Source organism: Thermobia domestica, chromosome 5, assembly GCF_964235325.1.
Source record: "Thermobia domestica chromosome 5, izTheDome1.hap1.1, whole genome shotgun sequence".
Lineage (NCBI taxonomy): Eukaryota > Metazoa > Arthropoda > Insecta > Zygentoma > Lepismatidae > Thermobia > Thermobia domestica.
In genome coordinates, this window is record NC_137458.1 from 116,593 (window position 1) to 134,106 (window position 17,514).

The window sequence follows — 17,514 nt, forward strand, 5'->3', positions numbered from 1 at the left end:
GGTGTAGGCAGGAATCAGCATTGGTGAGCGTCCTGAGCTCCACATCATCCGAAATGGCTCTTTGACGGCTCTCAGATATAGGGATGAGATCATGAAAACTCTTGTTCTTCCTTATGCTGGTGCCATTGGTTATTCGTTCCTTTTTATGGATGACAATACTTGTCCTCACAGAACTCGGTTAGTGGATGAGATGCTGAGGGTATCGCTCGGATGAAGTGGCTAGCATGCTCTCCGGATCTCGTTCCAGTTGAGCATGTCTGGGATATGCTTGGCAGACGAATTGCCGCTAGGCCAGTAAATCCAACAACCATTCCAGAGCTGGAAGTCGCTCTTCTGGATGAGTGGCACAACATCCCCCAAGAACTCATCGATAATCTGATTGAATCCATGCCACGCAGGTGCGAGGCTCTGTTGGCTATTCGAAGTGATCATATGACATATTAAGGAACAATCAGTGTTGTTGCTTTGCCTGTTTATGGGCAGTTCAAGAGATGCACACATAACCGTCTTGTGTCATGAGCCATGTGAACAAGGTTTTCCGTGCCCCAACACCAGTATGTGCCCCATTTTTCTAGTGTATCTTAAAGCATTCCTTCTTGTATGATATATATGAGTCAAACACAAGCTTATTCATACGCTATCTTAAGGTCTTGTGTGATATTTCAGCTGAACCCCTAATTTTTTTGAGCATTATATACAGTATAATATAGTGTATAGCGATATATATAGTGGCGGATTCAGGATATGATCAAGGGAGGGGCTAAACCATAGTTTGCAGTTTTATCCAGTGTAAAGCAGGATTGAAGCCCATTTTATGCAGTGTATACTTGAGTGTGAAGGGGGGGCTATAGCCCCCTTGGATCCGCCTCTGTATATATATATATATATGATCGAAAATGGCCTCGAATCCATACTCGCTGAGAAGAGCAGAAGATGCCGTTTAAATCCACAAATTCAGCCCCATTAGTACTCTAAGGAGGATGGTGACATGTAAAGATAATTGAAAATTATCGATATTAATGTCAAATTCATAGTTTTGGGGCTCCACAAGTTCATTAATGACAGTTTTGGTGCTCTTTGTGTCCAAAATGAAACGTATTTTCCCCGTGCGAACAATGGATATTCTGCTAGTCTGTGATAATAACTAACGGAAGTTTCATTTAATATATTTCTCGCTGCTCAAATTTACTCACTTGTGCGGTATATATGTGTAAAGTAGAATTAAAACCTGTTGCTTTAAGTATTTTTCCGTTAGCGAAATACATTGTATATACAGTAGGACGTCGATAATCCTAACGTCAAAAATCCGAATGCGGTTCCTAGAAGCTTTTTACATTTTGTCTTAACGCTAGCGATAAACAAACAATAGCGTATCCATCGACGTTATGTGAAGTCAGTGTTTTTACAAAATTTCATTTATATGTAATTGTTTGTCATGTATTTTTATTTTTATTTTTTCTTAGGCCTATAAGTTTTAAGTGTGACTTACAAGAACAGTGTTATTTAGAGTACAAGCAAGTTCTGCAGAAACATTAAATGTAAGTAGCCTTACGTACGGTATTGTAATTACTGTATGTACTGAATAACCACTGTATCGATAGAAGAACATACCGTACAGTATGTAAGCCTAAATGGCATTTTCTTGGTCATTTTCGAAAATCCGAACAATTTGAAAATCAGAATACCTGTGGTCCCAATTAGTTCGGATTTTCGACTTCCCACTGTATATGTTGCAGACATGTTACAGCAAGTAAGATTACTAGCATCAGGCTACCAAATAGTTTTTAAAATACATTTTCCTGTTTTTGCCAATATTTCCGAACAAACGATTTTTTCTAATGGTTTCAAAATTTCCGGAATTTTACATAGAACAATCAAGATATCTCTATGAAATATATGTTTGATTTAACATATTAACTAAAATGATTCTGTGATTAAATGATGATTCTGATAATAAACAAATTTTCCGTTTTTTCCCCAGCTCGGAATAACAGTAAAAAAACTGTTTTTTTAACCCAAAATTTCCGTTTTTTTCACAGACCTTCACAACACTAGTCTGAACACAGACTCCTAACGATGGCGAATGTTAACACCACGACATCGGCAACTATAACTAAAATGAACACGTGACCATCGCCACTAGACCTTGGCACAATGGCAGAGCGTTGCATTGTCTGATGAATCCCGATATATTCTTCATCATGACGATGTGAGGGTGCGAATCCGTAGTGTTCATAGGGAACAGCTCCTTGACATCTGTACTGCGGGACGGAGACAAACTGGCTGCGGCTTAATTATTATCTGGGGAACATTCAGGTGAGCATCAATGTGTCTAGTGGAGCTTGAGCAAGGCACCATGACGGCCGAGGTATCGCACGCTGCTTGCAGACTACTATACACCCCTTCATGACGGCCATGTTTCCCATCGGTAGTGGCATTTTTCGACAAGATAATGCACCATGTCGCAAGGCCAGGAGTGTGATGGAGTGGTTCGAGGAACACAGGAGCGAGTTCCAAGTGATGTGCTGGCTCCCAAACTCTCCGGATCTGAACCCAATCGATCACATCTGGGATGTGATTGAACGTGACGTGAGGGTGCATCACCCCCTCCCCGGAATTTACGGGAATTAGATGACCTATGTGTGCATATGTGGTGCCAACTCTCTCCAGCGACCCACCGAGGAACATTGCGACCATGCCAAGACGCGCTGCCGTTGTTATTCATGCCAAAAGGTGGATATACTAACAATTAGGTAGGTAGTCATAACGGTCTGGCTGATGTGTGTGTATATTTTAACTCGTATATTTTGTCTCGACTCGAATTTCGAGACGTCTCGACTCGAATTCGAGTCGAGTCGAGACAGAGACTGTCGAGTCGAGACACGAGTCGAGACAGCAACATATTTTCGAGTCGATACACGAGTCGAGACAACATTTTCTCGAGTCGAGTCGAGACAGGCTTAAATCTCGACTCGACTCGACTCGAATGCATCCCTAGTGGAAAATCATATTTTGTTAAAACATTTCTTGACCATTATAGTAAGTTATTTAAAAATAATGTATGGTGTTATGGTGAATGGCAGCCGTTGTATGATACTCTTTTAGGCTGCACGTTTAAAGAAGGTTTATCTCAAAATAATGAATTTTAAGCACACGAAGGTCCACATCTTGTAATTATTGATGATTTAATGCGTGAGTGTGACCATCGGATTGTAGATATTTTACTAAGGGTAACCATCATAGAAATATAAGTGTAATATTTATAACAGAATATTTTTCATCAACAAAAAGGAATGCGGGATATTTCGTTAAATTGCCATTATATTGTTTGTTTTAAAAATCCTAGAGATCAAGCTCAAATTAATTATCTGGCACGACAATTGTATCCAGGTAATACAAAATTTATTCAAGAAGCATATCAAGATGCAACTCGAATTGCACATGGTTATTTACTTTTTGATTTAAAACAAAATACTCCTGATGAGCTACGAGTTCGAACAAATATCTTTCCAACACATCCTTTTAATTATGTTTATGTGCCTGTAAAAAAATAATTGCAATATGGTTTATATTCTAACAACTATTTGTGCTATAATAGCCGTAAAAAATGATTAGTAAGGAAAATGCACATTTGTTAAAACTTTTAGCAAGGTCAAAACCGAAAGCACGTAAGGCAATTTTACAAAATGCAGATCCTGATTTAATTCACTCTATTTGCGAATGTTCATTTACGTATTACAGGGAAATGTTCCATTAAATAAAACAGAGATAAATAAATTTAAAAAATATAAAAAGGAACAGATATTTGGTGAAAAAGGTCCGTCATTAAAACAAAAGAAAAACAAATAATTATACAAAAAGGTGGTTTTCTTACCGCATTGCTTGCACTTATTTTAGGAGGTATATTATCAAGTTTAATTAAGTAATTATGCAAAACGCACAAAAACTTATTTTAATCTCACCAGAAAAATTACATCATTATCAAACGATATCTAATCTTGATGATGAAATGAAAGAAATTTTAAATAATAAAAGTTTAAATGCAGAAGAAAAATGGATAAGATATAGAGAAGTCTTACAAAAATATTTAAATATAATTCAAAAACGGCAGCAGTTACAACAGCAACTACTACTACTACTATTGATAAAGAAAAGGAGGAAGAAGAAGGGGAGGAGGAGGAGGAGGAGGAGGATGAAATAATATCTACTCTCCCTGAAATTTGTAAACGTAAAGCAAGACCTTTATTACGTAAATTGAAACAAAATCCTAATATTCAATGGGATGATAATGGAAATGTGAATATTAATAATAAATTAATTTCAGGTGCAAATATAGTGGATTTGATATCCGATTTTGTTAGATGTCGTAAGAAAAATATTTCAGTTGCCGGTTGGAAGCCTTTTGCTACATTATTAGCAAAAGCCAATATACCCTTAGAGTACATTGGTAATCCTCAACGAATAGCATATATTAGAAAACTAACAGAGGACGATGATGATGATGAGAACGAAGAGGATGGTCCTCCACCCCGTAAACGCAAATGGCGTACTTATAAGCAATAATACTAATATTCTATTGTAATCTATTGATATTTTTGAGTATATAGAAAGAAAGATGAATTATCCATACTTTAAATACTATACGCATCAAGCAGGAGGTGGTTATAACATGTATAAAGATACAGCATATCAAGAAGGTTATGGCATTGGTAGTTTTCTAGGAGGTTTATTCCGTACTGTATTTCCTTTATTAAAACAAGGTGCAAAAACTGTTGGTAAAGAGTTGATACGTACAGGAATTAATGTAGCAGGAGATGTACTAGATAATAATAGATCTATTGAAGAGTCTTTACAAGATCGGTGGCAAGAAGCTAAAACAAATTTAAAAAACAAAGCTCAAAATAAATTAAATCAGGTGTTGGTAGGATCTGGAAGAAAAAGAAAGAAAGTTCATTTTAGTGGTGTGAAGCGGATAAAAAGATCCAAAGATATTTTTGATTATGGGGCAAAGTGATAGTTTTTATCTCACACTTCCTAGCAATAGTTCTATGGAATATTTTCCTCAAAATACTCTTGCTTGTTATACTACTAAATTATATCATCCTATTGTACTGGAGAAGGGAGTGTGGGAAACAGCTGTTGTTGAAGTACATTATACAAGTTCATTTCAGAATGTTTCCAAATATACAAATAATATTTATTACCGTATCATGAATACAAAAAACTGGAACATAACTCAAATCTTACCAGGCCACTATTATCATTTTGATGATATTCTATCTCAAATTAATCATAAAAGTGATATATTAAATTTACAATTAAAAGTTAAAGCATCAGTAAAACGAATTGAGGTTAATAGAGTAATAAAAGATCAAGAGAAGCATATAGAAGTACGCCTATCTCCTGAACTAACCAGAATACTAGGGTTTGATCATATACAGCAGGAAGATATTGCAGTTGTTCATCATGCTCGTTATCCACCTGATTTACAAAAATCGCTACCTACACTTATGTATATTTACAGTGATATTGTAGAACCACAAATGGTAGGTGACATCATAGTTCCATTGTTACGTATTATAAATACAAATATTACAGAGCATGGTATTAATAATGTACATATTTTTGACAATCCTCATTATGTCACCGTGCAACGTAAACAATTTGATCAAATTATTATTGATTTAAGAGATAGTCCAGGTAATCCACTTCCTTTCCAATATGGCAGTGTATGTGTAAAATTACATTTTCGCAAACGTAATACGGTATTGTAAATTTTACCATGTGTAAATATTAATAGTAAAAAACGAAAATGCAGTTTGAGTGTATGAAATCAGAATTAGATTTTTTGCTGGGTTACCCACTCAAACCAGTATTATAGGTAAAAAAAATAGTTCCATATAAGCCTGTGGCTTCAATATCTGATAATGCACCAATAGAATTTGTTGTCCCCGGTCATGGGGATGACTATATGGACTTACCGCACACAATGTTATATATTAAAGGTAAAATTACTAAATCAGATGGTTCTAATTTAACTTCTGCCGATAAGAAAATTGGGCCTGTAAATGATTTTCTCAATGCAATGTTTAGTGAAGTGCAATTATATTTGAATAATCAACTTATTTCCTACTCTTCACATACATATCCATATCGATCATATATTGAAAAACTACTAAATTATAATGCTAATGCTAAATCAACGCATCTTCAAACATCAATGTGGTTTAAAGATACTGCAGGGCATATGGACAGTGTGGCCGATGGTAATTTAGGATTTAAACAACGTTTTCTTCTCACTACTTTAAGTCAGTCATTTGAATTATTGGGTTATATTCATGCTGATATTTTCAATCAGGAGAAATTTTTACTGAATGGTGTACAACTGCGTATTAAACTAATTCCAGCTAAACCTACATTTTGTCTAATGGGTGACGCAGATGCTGATGGAAAAGTTGTAATTGCAGATGCAACATTGCTTGTGAAAAGGGTTGATGTATCACCAGCAGTTAAAATAGCACAAAATAAAGTATTACAAAATCCTAAATTTAGAATAAAATATCCTCTAACAAAAGTGCAGGTGAAGACAGAAACTCTGCCACAAGGAATTATGGATAGTACACTTCCAGATCTGTTTTCAGGCATAGTGCCTAAACATATTATTATTGGTTTTGTTACTAATGCTGCTTTCAATGGTACTTTCAAACAAATCCGTTCAATTTTCAACATTTAATATGTCGTTTTTTACAGTGTATGTTGATGGATCGCCTGTTCCATCCAAATCATTACAACCTGATTTTGATAATAAGCTATATATACAAGCATATTCTACGTTATTTACAGGTTCAGGTATTTATTATTCTAATCAAGGTAATGATATTTCACTTGCCGAATATCCTAATGGTTATACTCTACTGGTGTTTGATTTAACTCCCGATTCTAGCGCAAGTGCTGCATTTCATACTAGTCCACAACGGCAAGGAAGTGTACGTTTAGAGGTTCATTTTAAAGAAGCACTGCCATCTCCTGTAACAGCAATTATTTATGGTGAATTCTCTTCAGAATTAGAAATTGATTTCCAGAGAAAAATATATATTAATTTTTAAAAAATGTTAAATACAATTGAACTTTATGAAGCATTACAACAAAATTTGCCTAAAGATCATTTTATTGGTGTGTATGCTGCAGATGAGTTATCTTTGTTTATTCATACATTTCCAGCCGCCATAATTATAAATACTGATTCTACTGATAGGCCTGGTGAACATTGGGTTGCTGTTTATATATCTAATATGTGTGTGGGAGAGTATTTCGATAGCTATGGTATACGTCCCTATATACAACATCATATAAGGTTTTTAAAACGAAACTGCCTGTATTATACATGGAATAATCGACGTATTCAAGGTGATTTATCTCAATTTTGTGGACATTACTGTTTTTTATATCTAGCATGTCGTCCATCTGGTTATTCACTGCAAGATTTCTTAAACAAATTCTCACTTACCACTATTGATGCTAATGATATTATGCTTTATTCATTTATAAGAGTATGATGTTATTTTTTTAAACTCCGCCATTGCCGGTCCCAAGCCCTGGATGAGAAAGGAGGAGGGTTGGGGGTTGCTACCCCCGTAAAAGAAAATAATCTCTGCTATGTTAACATAAGTAAGTCATATGTTTAAATGGGGGTGGAACGAATTTGCTATGTTCTGCCATGTTCAAATAGGGGTTGGAAAATATGCTCATAAAAGAGAACGAGTACAACCCCTAAAATGTGCTCATAAAAGGGAACAAATACACCCCTGCTATATTTCGTAGTCTTATGTGTTCGTATTCTCTGCTATGGTAAAATAGGGGTTGAAAAAACGAATACTGTGTGTGGTCGTAGTCTCTGCTATGTTAAAATAAGGGTTGGAAAATAAGTCATAGTTCTGCTCTGCTATGGGGTTGAAACGAATACACCCCCTCCTTTGCTATGTTACATAATCTTATGTAATTTCTGCTATGTTCAAATAGGGGTTGAAAAATATGCTCATAAAAGAGAACGATTACACCCCTAAAATGGACTATGTTTAATCTTCGCTATGTTTCGTAGTCTCTGTGTGATTAAAGAGCCATACTGTGCTATGTTCAAATATGGGTGATCCGCTCTGCTGTGTGTTCGTAAAAGAACGAGTCTTGCTCTGCTATGTGTTCATAGTTAAAATAGGGGTGGGAAAATATGCTCATAAAAGGGAACGGGTTCACCCCTAAAAATGTGCTCATAAAAGAGAACGAGTACACCCCCTAAAAAGTGCTCATAAAAGGGAACAAATTCACCCCTAAAATGGAGGTCGTAAAAGACCGTGGGTCGACGGTTCACGATGCTCGATTTCCCAGGGGCTCCTGAGTTGGTCTATGTTAGCCTATGTTGGCCTCATATGTTCCAGATCGATCCATTTTCTACTACTCATCCTAATACACGGTATATTTGTTTGTTGTTTTGCCACCGAAACGCAAAATTCACTCCGGCCCGACGCATCCGGAGTTCCAATCCGGTCTGTGCCGGGAATGTGTCGAGCCCACATTCACTCAAACGTTTCTTTCCGGGGCACGTGGAATACCAGCGTTCCTGGAAGTGTACGGTCCGAAAAGAACGGCACAAACACACATTCACGCACTCCGTATATTTATCCATAATTGAATCGGTCATTGCAGAAAGGGCACATGTTCTATACTAACAATACAGAACATGTGCCCTTTCTGCAATGACCGATTCAATTAATCTTACTAATTATCCTTTCACGGGCTACTCTATAGGATACGCATTCCTCAGTGTTTGTGGTTTGGCATTTTTTGTGTCTTAGTTTGCAAAGAACGCAGATGTTTTTGTTCTTTTCGCCTGTCTTCACTTTTGTGCCTCAGTGTACCACGTGTCTACATCTTACTTTATCTTTATTATCACAATATTTTGCGATGTGCCCAAACTCCTGACAGATATAGCACTTTAGCATCACCAGGAAGCCCTTAACTTTATGTGATTCGTAGTCGATGTAGATTTTATACTTATTTATCAAATAGTTTCTAATATTTGGGGATACTTCAATTACTAAGTGGCATTTCTTTTGATTCTTTTTTCCTGCACGAAATCTGGCCTTAATTTGCTCTGCTATTTCCGAAAGATTATCTTCAAAATTTTGTTCAGTCATTGTTTCCAGGATTTCTTCATCTTTTAGGTCGGACGGAACACCATTGACGATCATGAGTGGGGTTTCATTTTCTATTTTCCTCAAAGTCGAAGTTCCTTTTAATTTCCTCTTTCGATTTGATTCTGTTTATGTCTTCTTTGGTAGCCACCTCCAATACTACTATGTCCTTCGTACTTCTCATTCCTGTTATCTCCAACTTTTCTTTCCTTGAGTTCCAACTTTCACTAATCGTTGTACTGTCTGTTTGGTAGCTTCCCCTTCTTTTGGCCTAAATATTAGTGCGGGTTTCGTCTTTGCCGATACCTCCATATTTTTTTTCTCCTTTTCGGTTATCTTCCTTCCCTGTCTCAGCACCTCTGACTCCATTTTGTCTGATTTTAGGTTGTCGATATTTTGGCAATCTCTTCCAGTTCTTCGTTAATGGTTGTGTTTCCCATTCTTTTTCTTTTAAGAAGAAAATTTGTTTCAATCAATTCATTTGCGTATCATTTACCATTAAGCCAAGTTCCTTAAGTTCTTCCTTCAGTTTTTTTTTTTTTTTATTTTCCTTTTCTAGTTGATTCCCTTTGTCTTCTGATTTCCTTAGTTGTAACTTTTCTTCTTTTAGTTCGCTTTCCATTTTTTTGTATTTGTTTATCCCTTTCCTGTCGTATTTCTTGTTTATCCTTCCTTTTTCTTTTTTCTGTTCTTTTATAATCTCCTGTAGATTCTCGATTGTTTGTTTATCTTCTAATCTTGAGCCTTTGTGTCCACCCATGATTTCCATTTCAACCATTAATTTTTCTTTTTGGATATCTTTGTGTTTACCCTGAAGTTCTTCATTTATTTTCTCCATTTGCTGCAGCAGTGTTCTGTCTTTAACCCAAACCACCGTTATTTTCTTTAATTTGTCTAAATGCACCTTTCCTATCTTTTTCCAGTCTAGAAAGCTTTCTAAGTAACTTAGTTCGCTTCCGCATTGATGTATTGTGTCAAATCCATATGATGACGTGATTGATTGTTTTTTCAGAGGTTAAACCTCTGGTGATGCTTCCTCCCTTGTTCTCTTACGTGCATCCTCTTCCTCCATTCTTGAAGTTGTCACTTGTGGATTTGAGTGGCCCAATGGTGATTCTTCCCTTGCTTTTTTTTTCCCCCGATGGTGGAGTTCTTTGCATCTTGCTCCTTAAAAAGTACGGACAACTTGTAACAAAGCACGTGTGAAGGGTTGCCTGTACTACGTATACATTGATGGTTCTCTAACTTAAAATGACTTATATTGAGAGATCTTAATGTTCGTGTGAGTATGCTTGTGTTCACGCAACCTGGCCCGTCAAACTGCCACGAGGATTGCCTAACTACCGATAATAATAAGAAATTACAAATCACTCACCTCAACATTGAAGTCCATGGCAGCCACACAGGAAGTGATGATTCATGAGTTTTTACTTTTTAGAATCTTCGTTCCTTTTAAATAATACGTGTGCGGTTCTCTAATGGTACTTAACACAAAATATTACTAGTGTTTTTTGCTTATTATTTTTTTAACCACTCCACCGATTATTTCACTCTTTTCATTGTTAGTCTCACTAAACATTGACACACTTACTGCACACGAAACGCACTACTTCTCGCGAAACCGAGCTCCTTTATAGCAGCACAACGAACGCACTTCTACACTTTTATAACGCCTATACTCGAGTCGAAATGTGGAATGCAGAAAGTAGGAGAAAACTGGCAATCCCATGCATACGGTGTTTGTCCGCAAAAAGAAGCTCACATGGCACAACTTGGGATCGAACCAGGGACCCCGTGCACCAGAGGTGAACGCTCTACCACTTTTTTAATTTCTTTATTGTCATAACGCATTTACATACAGGCAACAGAAAGTTCACTAAGACATAAGACATGTAGATAAACAACTGCGGTCATAACATGTTTTAGTTTAGTTTTCGCTTATCCGCTTCTTACGGACAGAACTATTCCTCGTATGATTTCCCAAAATTAAGTCATGGGCTGTCCTAAATGAATCAAATGATGACCAAAGTAAATCAGACACTGAAGTTCTTATACCTTGTAACAATTCATAGAATTATGCTCTTGGTTGTCTTCTAAATACCGTACCAGTACTTGCGCAAGAGTCTTGGTCTCGGTCTTGCATGCAAGTCTCTTGCACAAACTGCAAGACCATCGCTATTCGTGTTAAGAAATTGCCTTATATTTATCTAGTGCGGTCCTGGACTATCTTACTGGAACCACGTATTGGCAAAATTTGTCTTCTACAGTCTCTCTGATTGCTGGAACTGCTTGATTTCGAAGCATATTCTCATACAGCTCAGAAGTAAAATTGTCATTAATAAAAAATTTACCAAAAATTATATTATTCAGCACTGCTACCCAAATATTCAAATTCAGGGTGTTGAGTATGCGTTTCAAAGGGCCAATGAAGATTGTTGTCAGAATAAAATCTGAATTGTGTATTAGCGTGAAAGGTTAAGTGGAACCTGACGTCATAAGAGACCACATTGCTGGTTACAAAAGTAGCATCGATTCGTTTCATCATATCATAACAAATTTCTACATGGCGACCAGTCATCTTCATTCAGCTGATGTACCGGTATCAGATTAATTTTGTATGGATGGAACTTCATTTTCTTCAACTTAGAGGTAGGGAGAAAATTCAAAAAACGTCCCTGGGGAATCTGATGAAAACCTCGAGTTGATGCAAATACGTTTGAGTGGTGGAGAAACTTCCTCTTTGTACGTTTAATATGATATATTTCCACTTCCACCTGATCTACTGTTACCCGTTTTCTTCTTCTCTTATATAAACAAAAGGTCTTACCCATTTTAGTCTGGTGGTTAATTTCTTTCTCCTTCACCTTCTACAGTCCTTAAATGTTTCCACTTCCTTTAATATCCTACTCTTTACGGCTCATCACTAATACCGCTGCAGTCCTTCATACTGAAACTCGGAACTGTTTGCCTCAAATGCCTCTCGGATGCGTTCTGTTTACAATATTTCCAACTTACCCGTTCCTCTCTCCTTCCAAAACTTACTTTGATTCGACATGTCCATACTACCTCTAAGTGGACCTCATATAGCACTTCTCTCCCTTTCATATACAGTAGTTACTACACAAGCTCTCACTGTATCTGCTTCATATACAACGTACGTTTTAATGTTCCATATCCTTATGTTGTTTCCCACTTGCCCTCACTATTCCTTTCTCCATCTTACCACCCTCGCCTCTCACCACATCACTTCTACTCTCTGTTCCTCCTCATCCTCCGTACATTGAATATTTGTACTCCGACGGTTATGGCCAGGGCTTGATTTGTGGTTTTGCTTTCTATGATTCCTCTGTTCATCAATGTTTCAGCTTTTTTAAACTACTCAGTTATGTTTCTACTATTCTCAATAAAGCTTACACCCTCTTTACCCCCTTTATAACCCTTCTTCACTCTCTTCAGCATCCATTCATCTGCATAGCACAAATTCTAAATCTTTACTTCAATCCTTACACTCATGTTCTTTGAATTCCTCCTGGATTCTCTCCGAAATGCGTCTACTTCTTTATCATTGTACTCCCCTAAGTTATATTTCTTGCATGATTTAGTCGAGTGGGCATGTTGATATCTTTGGGAATTTTATCACTGACAACGCCGAACAATATGGAGCCTTTCACGGAACTTACATTAACCTCTCACATCTGTATCTCCAACAGATCTGTTTCCAATCCTCGTTACACTTCATATTTAATGCTGGACTGCTTATAACGCTTCCTGTACAATGGCGCACTAGTATCGCCACCATCCTTGTTCTATCTGTTCCCTATCTTGGTTCATTCAATACTACTTCCCTTCTCTTTTACTCAATTTTCTCCTCCGTAACTTCTCCTTTGTACTCCCCGACGCTTTTTTCTTCTTCGAAAATGTAATTGTGGTTAGGATGTAAACGCACCGTCAATCATCTCATTTTCTCCTGCCCTCCTGACCTGCAACACCGCCTCCATTTTCTCTCAATACTCCTTAAATATCTTTTGCCCTTTTATTGTGGATTCTCTCATTTTTCCTTATCTATGCCTATTCTTAAAGCTTACTACCTGTATCTACAACAATCTACTTTTATTTCGCACCTTATAACCGTGATTTATCTCGTTCACTCTTCTTTGTCTTTTGAAGTTACCGATTATAATTGCCAGAAGAGTAATTTTCGCTGTGCATTCCTAACACAATGTGGGAGATGGTTCACCTCTCATTATACTATGTAAAACGCATTAATTTATTATACGCTCAATATACTGTACTAGAACTGCGCAAGGATATTTCTAGCCTTGGCGAAGAAGAAGAAGAACCGAAAGAGATGATAGTACTATAATCTGTGTTTCTGTGAGTGAACACAGAATACGTGCAAGTGATTTATACGTTTAAAAATTGAAGTAAGAACGTCCTACATAAAATTAATCTGATGATTAAGGTAAGTTTGTAAAAATATTTTAAATCTAAATATAGTTCAGTTTTTATTAATTTCGAATTCAAATATATATAGTTCTGCAAATTGGCATAAAAATATTACAGCTCAACAAGAAAAATAAATTCAAGTTTTGTGTACCGATTAAGAATAAGCTGGCACAAATTAGGAAATTTGTTCTCCCAAGGGTGCTGGCCAAGTTCAAGCACGCCACATTTTACAGAATAGATATAGTATACATGAAGCTGCATCAGTTCCCGAAGGAGCAGGACGCTCATACTTTTAGGGATTATTCACTGAGTATGTACGAACTTACAAAGGGGGTAACAAAGCGGTTTTTATTTACTTATCGCTTGATATGAAAATAAAAATGAACGTACCTGACTTTATATCTGTATGTGTAGTGCCTTTGTACTTTATCTATGATTATGTGGGGGGGGGGAATTTAACGCATATCGCATGTCTTGTGCACATGGATACTTCTTACTATTGCACTAGGTAGAAAATTTATGGTATTTCATGTAGAAGTGGTAATAAACACAGAAGAAATGCAGATCAGGGGGTTCTCATGTATACTATTACCTACAGAATTTACAGGTTAAATTACTCAGCATGCTAAGACATATTAATAAGGAACAAATTTCTGCAGGTGGCAGAATTAAATAGTAATATACCGGGTAGTTGTATTTTATTTACTAATATAAAATCATTACAAGTGCTTTACAATAATTAAAATAATTGAGTGTGGGGTTATGTTTAGCAGAAGGCGACAAAAAAAAACCGTAAAACCCACAAATTTCACAGGAGAAATGAATGATACAAATACTTAGACCTAACATAACGTAACCCAAACTAACCTAAGCTAACCTGAACTAGGGTTCACTCCAGCAGACGGCTCTACCAAAATCAAAATTTATAGGTAAAATACGATGTCAAACACTTTTCATAAAAGAAGTATAGTGTGAATGTAAGTAATTTTTGTCATTAGATATCATATTGAAATACATTTTGAATGGGAGTGAACGTATTCTAGGTGTAACTATTTACTGAAGCGGAAGGCGAAAGAATACAAGAATGCCAAAAGGTGGAAATAAACGGCGGGAATGTTCTGGTCGTGTTAGCAATAGACATTTGCGATTGATATAATACAAACGTACGATTTTATTACAAAGAATTGTGTAGTAAAGAGCGTCATATTATAAAGTTTTTGCAGCGTCATGGTATGTTGAAACGTAAAATCAACTATGCGAAGTGCGGAAAAGAAGTAAAAATTCAAGACAGACGAATTTCTCGCAGCGGGCCATTTGTATCCGGGAAACCAGTGAAGTCATTTTGAAAGTAAGAGTTACTACGATTATTTAAGTGTTTTTGAAGGTGAAAATTATTGCGGATATTTTATGTATTTTTCCACTATCCTTGTTTATGCGTATGCCCCCGTCGCTGACGCGCCTGCTCCGTACGAATGCACAACCCTCGCTCCGCTCGAGCCCCCTGCTGTGTTCCTGCTTGACTCGGTTAGATAGCATTCGAGCTTTTAGTGGACACCTAGCAGGTTGGTTTGTGGTTTATGGATTAGCTCCTCATTTAGTGCACGCTCTGCAGGTAGAAACCGGAAAATGCAATAAATGTGTGAAAATTTGATAGAGCCGTCTGCTCGAGTAATGCCCTGAACTAACCTAAACTAACGTTATATAAGCAGAAAATAAGCGAAATTCTCCCATTTTTTGGAAAATTATGCTGAATCCTTACACTAATACAATCTAACATAAACCAGCCTAACCTAACCTAAACTAATCCAAACTAACCTAATGTGAACAGAAATTACACATTGAGTTTTATAGAATTAAATAACAATAATGAAGTGAATCTATTAATTTTTTATGAGAACTGCGTTAGTCGCTGTTCTAGTCTAACTAAAATCTTAGCAGGTAACCTAACTTAAACTAACCAAACCTATCCTAAATTAACCTAACCTAACAATGTTTAATGTTTTAGTTGCTTTTTTGTAGGTTTGAAACAGGAGGGGTAACTCTAGGCTTAAGCCAAAATACCAAACGTAAATTAATATTAACAGAAATGTTTGAAATTGTATCACAAAGAAGAGACTGGCCATCCTCAACTAAAGATTGACCCATTACAAGTGTTGTAGAAAGTCGTATCACCGCGGAAATCCACATGTTGCCACAACTTTTGTTTACGCGCATAATCTCCATCGAAGTCACGCCGGTCCCTTCGAACATACCCCCGCGAGAAACCACAAGTTTCGCCCTTCTTAGACTTGGTTAGGTAGCATTTGTGCAGTTTTAATGGCCACCTAGCACTTTGTGTTTTTCGCACAGTAATTTTTCGACAGTTACTTATGGTGCTCCCCTTTAAATTTCATCTCTGCTAGGGCTGTGCAATATATCGATATCAGCTTATGTCGATATTCGATATCGATACTACGGATGGGAAAAACCGGTTCTGTTTTTTCACCGAAACCGGTTTCGGTTCTTTCCAAAAACCGGTTCGGTTTTTCACCGAAACTGGTTTCTGTGAAAAGTTTTGGAAAAAACGTAAAACTATTTCTGTGGAAACTGATTCGGTTTCCGGAGAACAACGAAACACTATTCTGGTCAGAAATAGAACGAATTTTGAAAAAAAAACGGAACCGGTTTTTGAATAAAACCGAACCGGTTTTGGAGAAAACCGATAACCGGTTTCGGTTTAAAACAACCGGTTTTTGTGTCCACCACTAATCGATACTTAATGTTGTCGATTTCGATATCGATATTGTCTATATTCGATATTGGTGTTTGACACTGCCTCGAAAAAATTGTGGCGGGTTTTACTTTATATATATAACGCTTTTTGTCTCGCGATAGCAGCTCGATGTGCATTTCTTAACAGACTGAAACCAAACTGCATGATACTCTTATGAGGCAGAAAAACGCCCTGTTTCATGAGTCAAATTAATGTAGGGCTTGGGAACAATGTCCCTCCAACATTCCATGTTAATATTTAATTTTCTCTTTTGACTTCATTTCTTAACAGAATGAAACCAAATTTTCAGAGGATTAGTATGGGTTAAAAATTTGGTTCCATTTGAAGATAGTCCAAATCGGCGGTGGGGTAGGGTTGTTTCTACGTCTACTTAATCCACCTAAATATTGTATATTTAACTTATATTATCGGCTGCACTTCTTCACCGAATCAAACCAAACTTTGTGCAAAAATTGTATTGTGCAGAAATGAAGTTCCTTTCTAAGATAAAGCCAAAACCAGTGCAGGGCCGGGGAGCTATGCCGTCCAAAATATTTCTCATCATTAACATGGCTGCTCCTCAACCGAGTCAACTTGATATCCTCACTACAATTAAGGTTTGTGCTGGATTGCCTCAACGGATTAACTTAGAAGAACACAAACACATACAGAGAAAAATTAACAATAACTCTGTCTTGTTTAGAAATATGCCTATTAGCGCTGAGTTTTCAACTACAAATGTATTATGCATTGAAGTTCATGACACTGCTATTTAGGAATTCTTTTGTTTGGTAGAAGCGTCTGCGGAAATAAAATGTTCGTTGCAACTTTGTTCCACGAACTACTTTCAAATGTGTGTGCTATAAAAAGTATTACTCCCATGTCTGCTGCTCATTTTTACTTAGGACAGGTATCGCTACCCTCCAAGGAGGAGGAGTTGAATCAAGCGAGTAGCGCCAATGACTAGGGCGCAGTAGTGGGAGCTATTCCTATTCACTCTTCACTGCCGGTTCCGATTAAAAAAAAAAAATAAAAAAAAAAAAGTTCTTCCCAAAAGGTAGATATGATATTTTTTCTAAATCCAGTTAATCTTTTTTAAGAAAAATGTTGACTTTCAGTTAAGTAGGT

General features: G+C 36.7%; 1 protein-coding gene across 1 annotated transcript in view; it reads left to right on the forward strand.

The window, feature by feature from the left end:
- The first annotated feature begins 13,495 nt into the window (after positions 1-13,495).
- The window catches only part of LOC145685677 (protein arginine N-methyltransferase 9-like), a 55,193-nt gene continuing 51,174 nt past the window's right edge, over positions 13,496-17,514 (forward strand). Inside the window, exon 1 of the mRNA XM_081758078.1 lies at positions 13,496-13,650. The gene's annotated coding sequence lies outside the window, so the exon portion shown is untranslated. The remainder of the gene's footprint in view (positions 13,651-17,514) is intronic.